The sequence below is a fragment of the Malus domestica genome, chromosome 01 (assembly GCF_042453785.1).
Source record: "Malus domestica chromosome 01, GDT2T_hap1".
NCBI lineage: Eukaryota > Viridiplantae > Streptophyta > Magnoliopsida > Rosales > Rosaceae > Malus > Malus domestica.
The window spans coordinates 14299874-14318620 of NC_091661.1; the positions used below are offsets into that span (position 1 = coordinate 14299874).

General features: G+C 36.9%; 1 pseudogene; it reads right to left on the bottom strand.

Annotated features, from left to right (window-relative positions):
• Window positions 1-15691: 15691 nt before the first annotated feature.
• Window positions 15692-17295, bottom strand: LOC103446462 (probable mannitol dehydrogenase; annotated as a pseudogene).
• Between the last annotated feature and the right edge of the window lie 1452 nt (window positions 17296-18747).

Genomic DNA, 18747 nt, shown 5'->3' on the forward strand with positions numbered 1-18747 from the left:
AGAGTATGGTAAGGATTGATGGTGTTGGGGTGGTAATCTGCACTTACAAAGAGCGATACGAGAGTTGAGAGGGAAAGGAGAGTGTGGGAGATGACAGAAAACAATGAGGGGAAATGAGAAAGTGAGAAAGATGAGAGTTAGTGAGAGAGGGATCCAAGAAAGTTTGAGAGAAAATGAGAGGTTAAGACAGTGAGAGAAGACACGGCTATGAGGGGAAGGAGTGATGTGGGCCCCACTTGGCACATAGCACAAAGTCACAAAAGACAATACAGAAAAATATCTCCAGTAAACGTGAATTTACCAAAATGCCATTCACGCTCTGAAATTCGTAAAATCTTCATCGTAACTTCGAATTCAATTCTGCTTATGCCTACGCGTTCATATCGTCGAGTACTTCAAGAATATGCTAAAATAATAGCTTATATGCGTTAAGACATAATAGTCAACAAAAGTTAACAATCTCACATCTAGGGGCATTCTCATCAAATCACACATTTAAAATTAATAAAGTCATAAATTTTGGAACAATTTTTTACAATCTACCTAGCCAACTCCCGCAAAAGATTTATGCCGCAAAGAAAAAAGGAAGATTATCTCGTGAATTCCTAGCTCAAACCTTCCTAAACCCTCACGTCTACCCCATTTCACTACCTAGCCAACTCCCGCAAAAGATTTATGCCACAAATTCCTGAAAACCGGCTTTTTCCATTTTTTTCTCAAACCGTCCTTTCCTCATCGATCTCGTAAACCCCACAAGAACGACATAGGTGGTCTCGCCTCCATCGTATCCTTCTTCTTGCCGCCGTCTCCTTTCTCTCATCGATTGTTGGGTCATCTCCTCTTGTGACTCTATTAGTGTTACTCCACTTTAGTGCTTAGCAATTTAGAGTTTTGTAGCACTTTTGGCTTTTCCATCGTAAAAATTGATTCTTTAATTTTTTTTGCATAGCTTAAGATTGTACGACCCATAAGTGATGGACAGACCAGATGGATCCATGGATGGACGAAACCCTGAATGAGACTCTTGTTAGCCGCCCAAAGAACCTACCCGAAAAGTAAGGCTTCAAATTTAGGTTGTGTTGCAAATCTGTGTGTGATTTTGGTACTCCATTTCTGGGTGGATAATTTAGAGAGGAGCCGTGGTGGTCCTTCTTGGACCGCCTGAATCCCATAAGTGAATAGAAAGTTGGATCAACATTAATAAATAGTTCAAACCCCGGTTTGAACATAAGAAGCACACCATGCTAATATTCCTTGGATGATCCACATCTCAGGGACAAGCACTGATGAGCACATTGAACTATCCATGTAGTTTAGAGCCTTCACAGCCCAGGCACACTCAATGAATCATTAGGGTTCGTTTTCAATAGAATCTTATGCATTCATAGGTTCTGTCATTTCCACCACTTCTCAATTAATGATTAGGTTTGAATTTTACAGCGGAGCCTCCAATTAAATTTATTCTTGAGTCAACCTTCTCATTCCTTATTGGCTCGGGGCTCTTGATTTTTTGTTTAATGCACGGATTTGTCTAATTATGGATCAATCAATATTGATGCTTTATTACATTACCTTTATATGAGATGACTCATAGACCTTACATATTGGAATTATATATCATTAATATTATTTTTCTATCTTTCTCTCACCCTTCCATTTATCTGTATATTTAATATTGCTTTACAACCCATAATATGTTGCTTTACAACACTCAACTCTCTTTTCTAGGTTCATCGATATTGAATCAATCGAACGCACCTGTAAAACCTGTTCAACTTTTGGAAGGCCTTACGTTATATCACCGGATCTAGATTTTTCATATAGAAATGTAATGAATTTATCTATTACTATATCTCTAGAGTCAATAATTTTATACGAGAAACTACTAAACTAAATCACTTGCTGCCGTTACTCTTCAGTTTTATGTTGAGGTCTATCTTGTAGAGCTACTCAAATTGGATCAATGATCAATCTCTAGGTTTCGTCATAAACCTAATTGGTTACTTCCAAATACATACATCAATAGTTCAAACCACACTCAAAGGTAGGGCATTTCCCATTTTTATAGGAACTTCTATACCAGAAACAATGGCATCTTCAATTATAGCCCCTCTGGGATGTAAATATATCCATCTGATGCATCCATTATGGTTATTTCATACCCCACCCCTTTTTCTTTTTGTATTATTTTGCTTACTATACCTGCTGCTGTAGCATTATAAACATTCGTTGTAAAGTAACATTCTATATTCACGTGTCTCAAACAAGAGAAATAAACAAACTTAAAACTATTCATATATATATATATATATATATGAATCCGCACAAATATGTTCTCTATGGTAACTGGATTCATGAATTAAACAAGTGGGCTAGGCAAAATTGTGCTAAATTTTCGTATGCGGCAATTCTGCCAATATCTCTTCTTTAGTTAGGAGAAGAATCCGCACGAATTGGATTTTTTTAGGAACATATCAAGAGTGAATTGGTTGATTATGTTTTGCCTTTTGCTTGGAGAAAGAATATCATACGATTCCCAATCATGGTCTTTGCGGATTGGATCGTCCATATAACATACAAAAAGAAACTCTAGATATTTCATATCTTTCTCTTTGAATCAGATCTCAATTCCAGTGAAGGATTCATTAGATATCTTACAACTAGAAGCCCTCTTTTTACTTGCTTTTGAAGGACATTTAAACGTTTATTTTCAAACTTACAATGGCAAAAAAAGTAGTTCGTTCGCTGATGAGCACAATGAACTATCCATATGGCTGAGAGCCCTCACAGCCCAGGCACAATGATGCAATTATCAAGGGTGCGCTCTACCACCAAGCTAATAGCCCGCCTTGCGGGCCTCCCATTGGGGGCCCGTTATGCCAAAAGCGAGAGAAACCCCATCCCTCTCTTTCCTTTTTCACACCCCCAAGTTGCCACACAAAATGGGAGCAGGTTTGAAAAAGGATCTTAGAGTGTCTAGGGTTAGGCCAAGAAGGTCTTAACGCCTTCTTTTTTCTACTCGAGCTTCATCATGTATTATTTACATGGCAACACTCTAAAAAATGAGGGTTCCAGTGGAACAGAACAAATGATGTTGAGCCAAGAGCACTTTCGTTCCTATATAATATAAAAAAAGTGGTGGATGTAAAAATCCACAGCTGATCAAGTCCTTCAAGTCGCACGTTACTTTCTACCACATTGTTTTGAACGAAGTTCTACCCTAACATTTCTTCAGTGTACTGGTTGTTCATCAACTCAAGTATAAATATTTATTATCTATAAAAATATATTACTAGAATTTTTATACATGTAGACGTAAAATTAAACAGATTTTATTCATCATTACATATAATTCAACTAAGATATTGTATGAAAGTATGGTTTTTATTATGTTCTCTTTTGATTTGAGAATTGAAGGATTTTTTATTGGGTGAGTTCAAATCAAAGAAAGTTTTTTGGTCTATCTTATTTTCTTTTTATTCAATTTTCTTTTCTATGAATAATAACATATTTATAATAATAAAATACTAAAAAACTCAATTTATTAATAACTCAATCAAAATAAATAAAATACAATTATCCTCAAGAACAAAATGTGCAACAACCCTTCCTAGTTGATAGAAAAGGATCCCATGATCCTGAACCGATCTTACTTGGGATCGCAAATCCCAAGTTTGTCTATGAAGAGCATATCTAATTATATTAGTGTCTATAATTGATTTCTTCTGTGTAATACTAATCGATAGAAACCGGTTCAAATCAAGTTCCTGGCACATGAATAATTTGTATGAGTATATATTCTAAAAATTAATTGATATGGGTCGATATACATATTCATTAATAGTATAAATCATGATACATATTTATCCAGCTAAATGTCAGAGATATACCCCTTATATATATCATATGTATATAAAGTATACAAAAGAATTCCATTTTGATTCCTCTTGTTTTTTTATTTGTCCATACTATGTCTCCTCTTGTTCAAAAAGAACATTAATAATTTATACATATTCGAAAGGCTAAATTAGTTAGTTGAAAGAGAAAAAGTATAGTCTAGAGGAGTTGAGGGATGGGTATAGACAAAGTTCATTTCAGATACAGTACAAATAGAATATGATCATCTTTCATTTCCTTCTATATTTTTTTTCATATCCTATTTCTTCATTACCTCCTATGTTACTTTCTATAGCCCAATTAAGTGATGTGTGTGGTACATAGTTCATAATGCAGAACTCTCTAGCTTTCGTCTATCAGTGTCAATGTCGGCCTAGCAGAGTGCTTTTGCCGTTGGTGTTGTCTTTCCGATCTCTATGCATTTCACCGCTCCACGGGAAATTCCCTCTAACCCTACCATACTCCAGCTTGGTAGTTTCGACCGCCTATCCGATGGATGTCAAGTGGTTGATATTATCCCTCAAGGACTAAAACTTCTTGTTTCAGAGGGCGAATCCGTCAAACTTGATCAACCATTAACGAGTAATCCTAATTTGGGTGGATTTGGTCAAGGAGATATGGAAATAGTACTTCCAGATCCATTCCGTGTGTAATACTAATCGATAGGGCCTCATTGGTAAGTGCTACAAGATCTCGTACATTGGAACCCATGGTTATGGACCCGAATCCATGAGTATGGAACATTTTCTTTTGCAAGTGAAATCCCCTAGTATATGAAAAATCTTGGGTGAGTTTTTCAATGGCTTGGACACTTCGATTCGGTTGTTGCGGTTGAGGCATTGAAGCCCAGTTTTTGCAACATTTACCCCCAAATCGATTGTTTAACGGATAGGTATTTTCTTTGGCTTGGTTGCTGAGAAAATGAAATTGGGCTGTTATAGTTATCTCGATTTTTTGTCTTAATTGGACGACAGTGATCCTGACATGGCAAATTCTCTTCTTGATGTTGCATGTTCCTCGGTTTGAATTGATTGAATGGCAGATGACTGAAAAATACAGTCGCATCACCACGGAAAATGAGTTGTCCAGTGTGAGCATAATCCAAGGAGGTAATCTCACTGTCAAAGAATATTTATGAATGACTCTCCCAGCACTGAAATTGAAAACCTGAAAATGAGCTGTTCAGTGTGACTCTCCCGATTAATTCAGAGCGATGCTTTTTAGTGTAGTTTGATGACTTTAATCACTGAACCCTCTTGCAGATACATGGGTGGTTACATTCACTAGGGTTGATCATGAGATTAGTGAAGAGGCTGAATTGGAAATGGAGGAAGAGGAGCTTCTTCTAATGTTGTCAGTTTCTGCCATTTTAGTTTATTAGAAGCAGCTTTGCAGTAATTTGCTGCGTAGTTTGTGTTTAAGTATAGTCAGAATGTTAAATGTTCCATCTCTGGTAGTTAGTTCCATTTAATTTATAAACATGTCCTGCAAAGCATTCAGATTCACTTTCATGTACGCATGATTTATTTTGGCTTCTTTATATGTTTTCACATTTCTCATTATTTCATCATAGATGGATTCGTAGTGGTTTACCGTAATGGTTGTTTAGTGCCTCTGCAGGTTTGGACTTTAAGGAATTCGTACAGGGACACCAGTAGTGGTTTGGTTGTGGTTGATGTAAAAAACGTTCTCGCATGCGCATGAGCGCGTGTACAAATATTAGGTTCATAGGAGGCTTCCATTGCACGTTAATTGTAGTGGTTTGATTGTGGTTTTTCTTTTCTGCAGGTTTTTCTTCTCTTAACATATCAAATAAATCAATTGATAGATTAGGCTTTCTTATGGTGCTTATCTCCTCCGTCTTCATCAAATTTGGTGCTTATGTTGGTTTTGTATATATTTCATGTGTTCATATCCTTTATGTGCAGCGCATTGATGATATTTAAAGCTCAAAAAGGAATAAAGGGTCGAAAAAAATATCAATTGGAAAGTAGTTAAGGTAAGAAACATTGTGTTTTCACTTTAAATTAATCTAATTAAGTTACATTGTATACGTTTTTATTTCTATATGCAGTGCCTTTTGCAAGAAGAAATTGTAGAATGTAATGACGGTGGTTTTTCGATGTAGTTTCGCCTTCTTATTAGTTTTTGTCGTGACACATTTCCTTTGTTGTGATTTGTTGCAGTTCAAAGAAAAAGCTACATACACTCAACAAAAAATTGATACATTAAGAATAGAGTGGGCTGAGCATGTTGATGACTTCATCCCAATAAATATTCAATGACGCTGCAAATGATTTCAATGCTACAGTACATGACGCTATGTAGATGTCATGTTTAGTATACCATGACACTCATTCCTTTGTTTGTGACACATATTCCGCGTCTCAAATTGAAATGGATGACACGCTTTCTTAATTCAATGAAGCTTGTTAGATGTCATTAGAAGTTGTACATGACACTATGCGTATGTCATGTTTAGTATACCATGACGCTCATTCATCTGTTTATGACACTTATGACGCGTTTTAAATGGTAATAGATGACACAAGTTCTTAATTCAATGACGCTTGTTAGGCGTCCTTAGAAGTAATACATGACACTCTTTCAACATCATAGAAATCTTGAATGACACCCACAAAGATGATGCTAAACCCTTGTGTCATTAAACTTTTAACATGACCCATAAACTGCATCATGTATGTAAAAATTTGTAGTAGGGGCATCTCGCTACAATGGTAGCTTTTTGGATATTCAATCACCAACGGTAAAGATTCGTTTAGAGTATTTGTTGGGTGATTGAGGAATTAATGGTCACAACTACAAAATTCAATGTCCAAGCAATTCTCCTAGACGTCTGCTTAAAAAAAACGAAGTACAATAGGGTAAACACATTCCCAAGGTTGACTGGAATGCCTTCCAACACAAAGAGGTGACTGTGGAATCGTGGTCAAAGTAGATGTCGGTTGAAACGCTAGAAAATCCGAAAAATTCAAGAATGAGAAATTTTACTAAGTGGTCTAAAATGTAGTCCCTCTGGACCAACAGAAAATAAGATGACTTATCGAGTCGGTCGATAATCGCTGAAACATCATCATAATCTCCACATGTACAAGATACCTGGTACCGGGTGGTGATATTTCCCAATCTCCATTTCGGATACAGGAAGTGATTATAACCACTCGAGCGATTTCTTGATGATTTGTAAGTAATATCATATCAATGCTCGTGAATTCCAACTGAATAGGGATAAGATAGGCTGAAAGTGATCAAGCGTATATGTGTCGTTTATTGATGTCATCAATAATTACATTTGCACAAACTACGTAATACACGATGGTGCAAACGTAGGCGTTGATTTGGTTATTCCATCGTCACTGTCAGAAATTTAGTTCCTTTTAAATGAAGATGTATTTGAGAAGTTTGTGAGGTTGATAAAGATTTTGACACATTTCTCCAAGGAGAAGTGTCATCGGATTTTCAAGTAAAGAAGGTAATCATTGACTATAGGTTGGGAGTAACGTAGTTCACTTCATGCGTTCCAACAATCGGGAGATATAAGCGATACATGTCACACTACATCAGCACGCATCCAAAACATTCAATGAAACATCACTGTAGAGCTTAAAATTATCAATGTCATCAGAAAATGTAAGAATAATGGTCGAGTGAGACAACACTAGAGTTGTCAAAAACTTTATTCACATTCAACGTCTTAAACAAAACTAACTTTCCTCAGTCGACTCATGAGGAAAAACGATATAGCTGAAAAATCGTTAACAAACAGCCGATAGCAATCGTCAAAACAAATGATATTTCATATTTCACAACACTTTGTGAGGATTTCAATTTTCTTCAACTACAACCTTTTAGGAAAATGAAAAGAATATCCTCAGCTAAGATCATGTTTCCAGGAAAGTACCTGATCTAAACAAAGTTAACATTGGAAAGAACTTGGTATGATGGTGATTGCTGGTGTTTAGAAAATTTGATCTCGTTGTTGGAGTAGGTGAGAAAGTCATCAGCAAGACTACTATGAATTCGTAAGGCTACGGAAGAAAACTCGGTTCTAAAAGTTGGTTGGAGAGACCATCAATTCGAAGTATGGGTTAACGATTTTAATCGTCACCTGATGGAGTTGCTAAAATCTAGGTACGATCTTAAGGTTCAGTCTTTCGCCTTCGCGGTTTGGTTTAAGGTTCCCTAGATAAAGGGTTGGGTTGCATCAATCCTTAATTGGTCTGCTTTTGTAACTAAGTTTTCTCAATGATGTAGGAGTCGTTCGATAAGATGCAAGCAGAATAGGTGTTGTATTAGAAAGTAGGTCGATGGTGTACTTTACTCCCCGCATTGGTAGTATCCCAGGTAAATTTTAAGAAGTGAAGCTAGAGATATGCATCCTCGAAATGTCTCGAAATGTACAATACTACTTCCTCTCTCTACGACATTTACTAAAATGTCTTCACAGCTTTCTCGATACTCAATTCGCTCTTACATCGGGAATTAAACACGTGCTTTAGTTCTAATGTTCGTCTGTAGAAGTGACCTTAGGGATAATTGGTCGAAAATGTTCTAACAGGTACTGCCACGAAATCAAAACTATTTACGGTTTCCTATCTCAGACGGGTTGGTAATGATGACCGGATAGCCCTACTTCAGGGGCATCAACTTGTCTCTAATCTAAATCTTTCCTTGGCAACAAAATTCTTCACTTAAAGTCTAAAGGCGCTTACCAAAATGATCTTCTAGAATGTCGATCAGTCGTCTAAATTGCCTAAAATTTAGGAAAAGCTAACACGTTTTTCGTGCTCGACGAGGTGGCAAGATTCGCAAATTATCTTCAAGAACTGAAAATGGTTACATCATGTGTGTGATGAAAGCAATACTGCCCAAACTTATGCTCTGATACCAAACTGACACACCCCGATCCTGAATGTCCATCTAAACTCTGAATCGAGCTGTTCTGGTCGACACCAAGATGGTGACAAAGGCATAAAGCGTAATGATGTGGAAAATGTGAGTAAATTTAAACATATAAGTGACTAAATACAAGAGTGCGCATGTGAGAGGGATTGAACGTATTTCACACGTGATGTCAGAGCATAAGTAAAGTACAGTAAAAGCAGGATAAGAATTCTACCACTGGAAATAGTCTCATATACTAAGTTTTTGACATGAATCCTCGTTGACACAAAAGCACTGCCATTAAAATGTTGAGGGGCGAAAAACAAGGGTAAGTGGGCCTAAAATTAAAGTTTGAAAAACCTTTTCGAAAACGTAATAACCTATCGTCGTAAAACAAGTATAGTTTCCAAATATAACATATTACGCATAGTATGAAAATACTTACTGCAACCAACAATATCTCAAGAATACAATACATCCCAATATTTCGTGAATAAACACATAACATATGGTATCACATAATCTTGCATAAACAAACATATCATATCGAGTGCTCATCAACATATGTTGACACAAGAGTCCATGTAGAGATATTATGATATGAACAGGACTGGGTGTAACAATGATTTAAGCTCTAGTACGAGTCCTAATTGCCTATAGCAATCTAGGACACAATTGGCACCTATAATGGATCCAAAGTGAGCTTGCGGTGTGATGTGAACATACATGTGAAGCCTAGCTCTGGCCAAGGCGAGTACAAACACCAATGTAGCATGCATGATGAGTGGTAATATAAATATGATCATAATACGGAAATTTCTTCATTCACAACAATAAAATAATAATATTCATGACCGTAAATATATTTATGGCATCACGTCAAAATATGCATAAACATCCATCCCGTAAAATTCATGAGAATTTCATAAATTTCGTCAATATGCTAATTCTTAAAGCGTTGGTCTAATCAAGATATATTGCAGGAACTTCTTTATTAAGCATATATGGAAATCATGCCATCAGGTCAACCCCACCTCGTAAGCATCGAAGATCTTTGCAATGTGTTTCTCCTAGAAACGAAACCATTCACATACATATATAACAAATTAACGTAAATACGTATTTTCGTACAAATTACAGTTAATAAAGGAACTATTTTAAAACAAGCGAATTTCAAAAAATGGCGAGCAGATTCAGCACATCGAGAAACCTAAGGAGGAACCTCGGGTTCCTTTACGCGCCGCCGCATCCGCTGCCATGCATCACCACAATGTGGCTGTATAGCCAGCCAAGCACCGCATGCGCCGACCACCCTCACGCGTCCACACGCCTATGAGTACAATTTTACTCTCTTTCCTTACGAGTTTCCAGATTTTTGCAGGTTTTTCTCTAACTTCTAGAGCTCATTCCGAGCTTGATACTTAACCAAAATCGATGATTCAAAAACCTAAATGAAGTTAGAAATGTTAAGAATAGATCTATACCTTTAAGGTCGTGACATGGCCGGAGTTAGCCGGAAAAATGGCCTGAATATGGCTTGACGGCCACGGTTCATTTTCCAAAAATCTAGGGAAATCCTTCCCCTAGATGCTTTATGCATTAGATCACCTCCAAATCTCATAGTTAAGGTTAAAAACATCACTAAAGGTTCAAGCTAAGTAGGATTTAAGGTTGAGGGTCCCAAGGATTAACTTAATTGTGCACTGTAGAATGTTGCCGTGTAAAAGGGCGATTATGTCACCCTACCTGCGTCTACGCAGTGATATAGATAAAGAGCTGAGGCAAAGGGTCCAGTGTGTGGTCTTGGATTCCTCAGTGTTTTCACAAAGAAGAAGTGAAGATGGCAACTTGTTATGGTTAGCCGGAGAGTATGGTGAGGATTGATGGTGTTGGGGTGGTAATTTTCACTTGTAAAGAGAGAGATGAGAGTTAAGAGGGAAGGGAGAATCTAAGAGATATAGAAAACAATAAGGGGAAATGAGAAAGTGAGAAAGATGAGAGTTAGTGAGAGAGGGATCCAAGAGAGTATGAGAGAAAATGAGAGGTTGAGATAGTGAGAAAAGACACGAGAATGAGGGGAAGAGTGGTGTGGGCCCCACTTGGCACACAACACAAAGTCGCAAAGACAATACAGAAAAATATCTCCCGTAAACGTGAATTTACCAAAATGCCCTTCACACTCCGAAATTCATAAAATCTTCGTTGTAACTTCGAATTCAGTTCCGCTTGTGCTTACATGTTCATACTGTCAAGTACTTCAAGAATAAGGTAAAATAATAGCTCATACGCGTCAAGAAATAATGGTTAACGAAAGTCAATAATCTCTCCTCTAGGGGCATTCTCATCAAATCACACATTTAAAGTTAATAAAGCCGTAAAATTAGGGACGGGTTATTACATTAATAGTGTGACATGTTTTGGAAAAAAAAATTAATATTGTGACACGTACGAGCCTGTTTGGAAGTGCTTTTAAATAATTGGAAATGCTTATGTTCGAGTTTGGCAGAAAAAGTTAAAAGTCCTTCTAGGGAGCACTTGCATTTTATTAAAAATTCCAATGTGCTTTTTATAGAAGCGCTTTTACAAGAAGTGTTTATGACTTTAGAATTGGTTTTAAAGAAGAAAGTAAATAATTTCCATGTATAAAAAAATGGTACAGAAGGGGTAATTCTAGTATTATTGTTTTAAAAAAATATCTAATGCTAAAATGGGTAATTCTTGTTGTTGTTTGTCAAGCATATGTTCATGCGTATAGAAGAAGTTCGACAGTAAAGGATGGACATTGTTGCGTGAAGCAAAATGTGAATGGCAACAGTTAAATCAATTGTTTTTTTTTTTTTTTTTGAACAAACAATATTATCTACATTAAGGGAAAGAGGGATAAGCTAATATGAAGGAATAAATAATTCATGTAGTGGGTCTTTCACAAGGGAAAATACACTTATCGACCAGGTGGCGTGACTTTAAGAAAAGAGGCATTAATTGGTTCATAATAAAGAGAACGTCGCTTCAACATATGAACCAAATACAATGAATGTAGAAGAAGGTGAAACCCCTGAATAAAGAGTTACAACCATTCCACAAGATTTATACCTACATGGTGGTAACCTTTGCCAGTCTATATATAGGTTTGCAATCAACTATATTTCATTCATTCCAAACGCTATTCATTTGCCTGAGAGAGTCTAAGAGGGAATCTATCTACTTGAGTGATTTCCAATTTACCTAAGACTAGGGATGGGCAAAATACCCGCGGTTATGGATAACCGTGGTTACCCGCTCATTTAAATTTCACGGTTACGGTTATGGGTAACCGTTTAGATAATTAAACGGTTATGGATATAACCGTTTACCCGTGAAATTTAAATGGATGGTTATGGGTATTAACCGTGGTTATAAACGGGTAACCATTTATCCATTTATTTTATATATGTAATGTTGAATATTTAAAATAAATAAATAAATAAATAAATAAATATATATATATATAGATATATATAGACACACACATACGGGGCTGTTTGACAAGGGATGAGAATATATATATATATATATATATATATATATACACACACACAAACACATACGGGGCTGTTTGACAAGGGATGAGAATATATATATATATATATATATATACACACACACAAACACATACGGGGCTGTTTGACAGGGGATGGAAAGTTGGGTTATTAACCCAACAATCATCTCTCTTCAATTTGAATACTGCATCTTTCTACTTTTTTTTTTTTTTTTTTTGAAAACTGGAACAACAGAACCTGGGCTAAGAAGCCAACCAAACAGAAAGCCAACACAAGGCAAACAACAATCAGAAGCTAGAAAATCCTTGGAGGGATTAATATTATGACAATTTTTTTTTTAATTTTTAAGTTGTTAAAAAACATGTAGACGGGTGAAAAATGGGTTATGGTAAAAAAAAAAAAAGGATAAATGGGTTAAAAAGGGTAAATGGGTAAACGGGTATTAAACGGTTACGGTTAAATGGGTATGCGGTTATGGGTATGGTTAACCGTTTATAAATGGTTATGGTTATGGATATAACCGTTTAGGCAATTACCCAACGGGTAAACGGTTATGTGGGTATGAGCATAAACGGTTATGGATAAATTAACCGCGGTTACCCTCCCGCATAACCATTGCCCATCCCTACCTAGGACCATCGCTAGAGATAGAGCTGACATTTTCTGAATCGAATGCCGAAATCAAATCAAAAGCAAAATTCCAAAATCGAACTAAAGTATATTATTATTACTATTTGTTATTATATAATATATTTGTGTATATGGTTGAGATAATCTGAATCGTTAAATTTGTTGGGTTTCTGGACATATTATTAGAATAAATTTAATTCGAATAATAAATAACATACAATATGTTATCCCAATTATATATCTCGTTGGTTGTAATTGATAAAGCAACAAAGAAATATATGGCAAAGAAAATTACTTACATGATTCTTTAACCATGCTTGTGCTCATCCTTGTGCTTGTATTCTTCCTCTTCATGGTTGATCACATTAAGCTCTCCAAGTGTTGAGCCTCTAGGAGTATCCACACTGAATCTGATACACCAAAGATGGATGATCAAGTGAGAGATTTGATTGTCTTAGCAATATCTCTCTCTTAGAATAATTTGGTGCGGCATACTAGGGTGTTTTTAGTTAGGGTGTTCTTTGAGGGAAAAACTGATGGTATGAACATATATAAGAGAACACATAGGTACTTATATTACACTAGCCGTATCCTTTGGTGGGCTTGATGCCAAGTAGTCATTATTCCTTGCGCCAAGTCCATCACTTAACTTGTGGCTTGGACTAAAGCTCAAAACTTATTTTAATTAAAACCTTTTCCAATAAGCCCAAATAATCTATCCAAAATAATTAACAATTGATTATATCTGATCATCTATGCCGTTAGAGAAATTAATTGATAAATTAATGTAATTCCACAAATCATGAGTGACACCTAACAACATTTCATGGCTACTCGAATTAGATAAAAGTATATGTAAACTAATCAAATACAACTCGGTTCTTTTATCATCCATATCCCGATCAAGATTTATGTGATATAGAATAATGTCAAATCACATGTAAATATCTTTTATCACCATGATGCATCTCATGTTGAAGCAGTTCTTACAAACTTAGCTTGACCAACATGTACTTGGGCCGAGGATTTCTAAAATGAATCTTCAAGTGGCTTCAAGGGATATTTTCATTTATTGAACGATTACCAAAAGATGATAGATTTTGTGTCATGCATTCGTATATCTCCATACTCATACATATAAACTCAAGCAACACACTATCAGTCCTTGTGAAGTAGTGAGTGCTTTGTGGTGCATTCGTATATCTCCATACTCATACACATAAACCCAAGCAACACACTATCAGTCCTTGTGAAGTGGTGAGTGCTTTGTGGTGAAGTCAGAGTCCATATCTATAAGCACAAGATATCTAATGATGCCTTGTGTTTGAGAACAACTTGAAGCTTTGTAACATTTGACATGTGGTAAGCATCCATATGTTTAAGCTTTTCCAAATAGTTAGGAACATTTAAGGACTAAGTGACTATGGAATGCAATTGTCCCTGCTCTAACCTTGCTTAGGACATTACTCATGTTGGGGCCCAAAAATGTAATGAGCAAGCCCAAACAAGTCTCAAAGCCCAATTGTCATGCAAACCTATATTTGAGTCCAAATACATGCAAAGGTGTGAGATTGGGGAAGAAATATATTTACAAGTATGACATGCTATGATAACTAGACCGGATATTTATAAGTCAGGCCATGCCTATTTGTCACGCTAAAATAAGCCCAAGTCACATTCTCGAAGCTTGTCAAGTCAATTGTGGTGAGGTTGGTTACGGAAATTCATCGGGCTTGTGTGGAATCAAGGTTACGGAAGACTTTGGGTTACTTGGCGGCCCCAAGATCTTAGCCCATAACCTTTGAAGTCCACATAGGTAGGTATTGAGAGAGAATTAGCGTAGTTTACCTCTTTCCTTAGCAAGCTAACTAGTTCAGTTATAACTAAACTAGATTCCAGCTCTAAGTTCACATGAAAGCCCATCAAAACAGGCATTTAATGCTGACTTTCCCTTCCCATCTTACGTAGAAGTTTAACGAGCGAAAGCCATGATGCACACTACTAAAAGTAGCACTTGCAAAAAGCTGACCCGGGAAAGCTATGCTTATGGAAGAAGACATATACTGCAAGTTTAGAGTCTAGCATCCTCAAACAAAAATAGGAGTAACAAGTGAACTAGGGAGAAAGGAGAGGAAGAAACAAGTCCAAACTAGAGATTCCTTGGTAAGGAATCATCAAACTACAAATATAGGTTGAAAATCTTATGAGGAGTCTAGTCACTGAGTCTTGTTTGACTAAAAAAATGTCGGATTTTAGAGAGAAAAATTGAGTTTCAAGGGTTAAAGTCATATTTTTACTAAAATAAATAAATAAATTACACAAGTAAAGCTTAAGTAGAGTGATACTTAGTTTAGTTCGGCTCATATCGTGAATTTTCCAGCGTGAAACCAAACAGAAATCATTCCAATACTTTCACTCAAACACTTAAAAATACATTCATCTGTGAAGTATGAACTTAAGATCAAAACACTCTAGCAATGTTCATAAAATTAAAGAAAAACTAAAGAAAATGACTTGAAAACTTTGAGTTTTAACGATAAGGATAAAATAAAGGGTAAAGTAAATAGTACCATGTTTGACTTTTTAGTGTAAAAATGTGGTTTTTTGTTAAAGTGAATAGTACCGCGGGTTTTTCGTTAAAACTCCCTACAATTAATCCTTATTTCCAATTCTACATAACTTGGTGGTCTATTTCCAAATGGTGGGCTGCGGAGGTGCAAAGAACTCCAATCTGTTGATTGTTCAATATGGAGAATTCAAAGTGTTTGCCACATCAATGACAAAGCGGTACTTAAAATCAGCCTTGGCAACTCTTTCAAGTGCGGTGTTGACGTAATCCATCGGAATAACTTCGACGTCCGCTGTGATATTATGCTTTGCGGCAAAATCTATCATCTCTTGTGTTTCTTTCATTCCCCCAGTCGCACTACCAGCAATAAGCTTCCTCCCTATCAGAGATTCATCAGATAATTTTTCTCTTAGATATGTAAATATTGATATGGAGTTTGGATAAATTAGAAGAAAAATTGTTAGCAAAACTAGCATGGGGGAAAATAAAATGAACTTACCCAATTTTAAGGGGAAAACTGGAAAGTTCAGGAGGTTGAACTGGAGCACCCAGCAGAATTAGTTTTCCATTGGTCTTCAACAACTGAATCAATGACAAGAGAGGGTGAGGAACCGAAACTGTATCGATGGTACCGTCCATTGTATCCATGGCAGCCTAATTTCATGTAATCGCATGTATGTAATAAACACCGCCTTATTTGGACTTTGTTATCAAATATTCAATTAACCCAAAAAAAGGAAGTGGATTCTGCTGGTTAAATGCAAAATGTCAAATGTTATATATAACCTTCAATTGCTCCTGGTCATGACTAATCAGAAATTCATCCACACCAAGCTGTTCCATGGCTTCCTTCTTCTTATTCGGAGAAGTACTTATTACAGTCACCTTTGCTCCTACAGCTTTTGCAAACTTCACGGCCATATATATGACCAAGGCCACCAAGCCCTACAACCCCCAAGTGCTTACCAGGCTCTATGAGTCCAATGTATCTCATCGGGCCGTACACTGTGATCCTGGCACAGAGCATGGGAGCAGTACCTTGCAACGACAAGTTTTCTGGGATTTGGACCGCAAAGTGTTCATCAACTACTAACTTGTTGGAGTATCCACCAAATGTTCTTGGTCGGTCTTTGTTAGGATTGTTGTACATCCACACCATTTTGGGGCAGTAATTTTCCGAGTCCTGTGTGCAGTTGTCACATGAGCGACATGAACCCACCATGCACCCAACTCCAGCCATGTCTCCTACTTTGAACTTTGTGACATTGCACCCAACCTTTGTCGCTTCGCCTACAATCTCATGCCTACAAAAAATTATGATGTAAATATTAATAACAAAAAGAAAAAGTACTGGTCATTCCAACTTCGTCCTTAGCAAAGTGAAGGTCCGAGTGGCAAATTCCACAATATAGTATCTTGATGTTGATGTCATTATTACCAGCAGTTCTACAATGTAAAAAGAAACACACATGAAGAAAATTCGTTACTACTAATGAAAGTTGTATATCTTATGCATCAATAATACTAGAGTTGTCAAACTTGTCACCAAATGATATGCCAGTACACATCGTCATAAATGAACAGTAAAGATGAAAAACTATGATATTAGTTGGTGAACAAAATTTGATCACCAATGTAGATAATCGAGTACCTCCTGGTGAAGTGGAACGGAGAGAGAACTTGTGTGGAATCTCTAGCAGCCCATCCATAGGCTTTCACTGCTTGCTCTTCTGCAACTGATATTTCTTGAGACATTATGTTTAAGATATTGTGTATCTCTGTATTTGAGAGCTAATGTCAAGGGAGATCGAGTGATCGAAAAGTATTGAAATCACGAAGAGTTTGTTCAGTTTAGCTGCGTTAGAGTTTTGTGGTGTGTCTTTGTTGGGGGTTTGCGAACGTATTTATACTGTGTGGTTGGGTGACATGCAAGAAATGCAACAGTGAACGAAAATATACATGCTTCCGAATTTGTGAGTTAGCAGTGACGGCTGATTCAGGTCGGTGGACATTTCTGATTTTGTTCTCCTATTCACCCTTCCTCAAGCCAAAGAATAAAGACCACAAGTTGACCAAATCAATTGGACGACTCTTTTGCTGATTAGTATATGACATATGTTTGGATTAAAAGTTAACTTTGGGCTCAAGAAAGGAGTTGGCCCAAAAGGAGGCCCGAAAGGGAAGACAGCCGAAGCCCAGTCAAAGCCCAGAAGGCAGAAAGGGCCTTTTCTGACTTGGTGCAGCTCATGAAGACCACTTGCTTACCTACCCAAGGGCCAAGTGGTATAGACTGATCAGCTACACAGCCCATAAAGTACTTTATGATGGCAGTACATGTAAAAAATCTGATGAGTCATCACCCTCAAACCGCATTCGGGCAAGGCTGCTGCTACAGAAGGCCAAGCCGAGTTATCTATATAAGAAGAAAGAAAAATCAGGAATAAGGACACTCAATCAAACAAACAAATGCAAGCACAAACTCTGCTCAAAGCCAGATTTGCCTTCAAAACAAAGCTGTAGTCAGCCTTCATCCCTCTTGGGACAAGCCTTCATCCTTCGCGGGATAACCCTCCCTTCAAACCTTTGTAATAGCTCTGCTACCTTGTTCAACCTTGCTGTAGTATCGATTCATCTTTTGTAATCTCTCTCTCTCTATCCCTCTAAGCTTTCAGACCTTTGACAAAACTACAAAGATAGGAACCTACAAGACGAGCAACCTTACTTGATAAGGTTTAACCTTGCCCGACCTTCTTTGTCTTGTTTTTATCTTTTCAATATGTTGTATACTTCCAGTTATATGCAAGTTATTTCTAGCAATATGACTATTAAAAGGCTTTCTCAGTACTTGAATCCGATTTGAATATATCGTCAGTGTTCAAACTAGATCCAAGTCCTAAGCCCTCGGGCATGTAAATCTGATCAGTTAAAAGTCATTGGCCTCAAGGCATAAAAAAGAACCTTATGTGGACTTAACCCATCCACGACAGTCCTTGATAAACGAGAAGTCCGAAGTTACTTGGGGCGCAAGTAATCGACCTACCCTCTAGTTTTATTTCTATTATATTATGATTACCATAGAACGCTTGAGCATGGAATGGATTCTGATGGAAAGCCTCAAGGCCTACACCTAAGGCCCCACAAAGGCATCCATTTGGATTCATTCCGTTCTGCGATCTAAAGAGTCTACGTATAAGAATGAACTCTGAT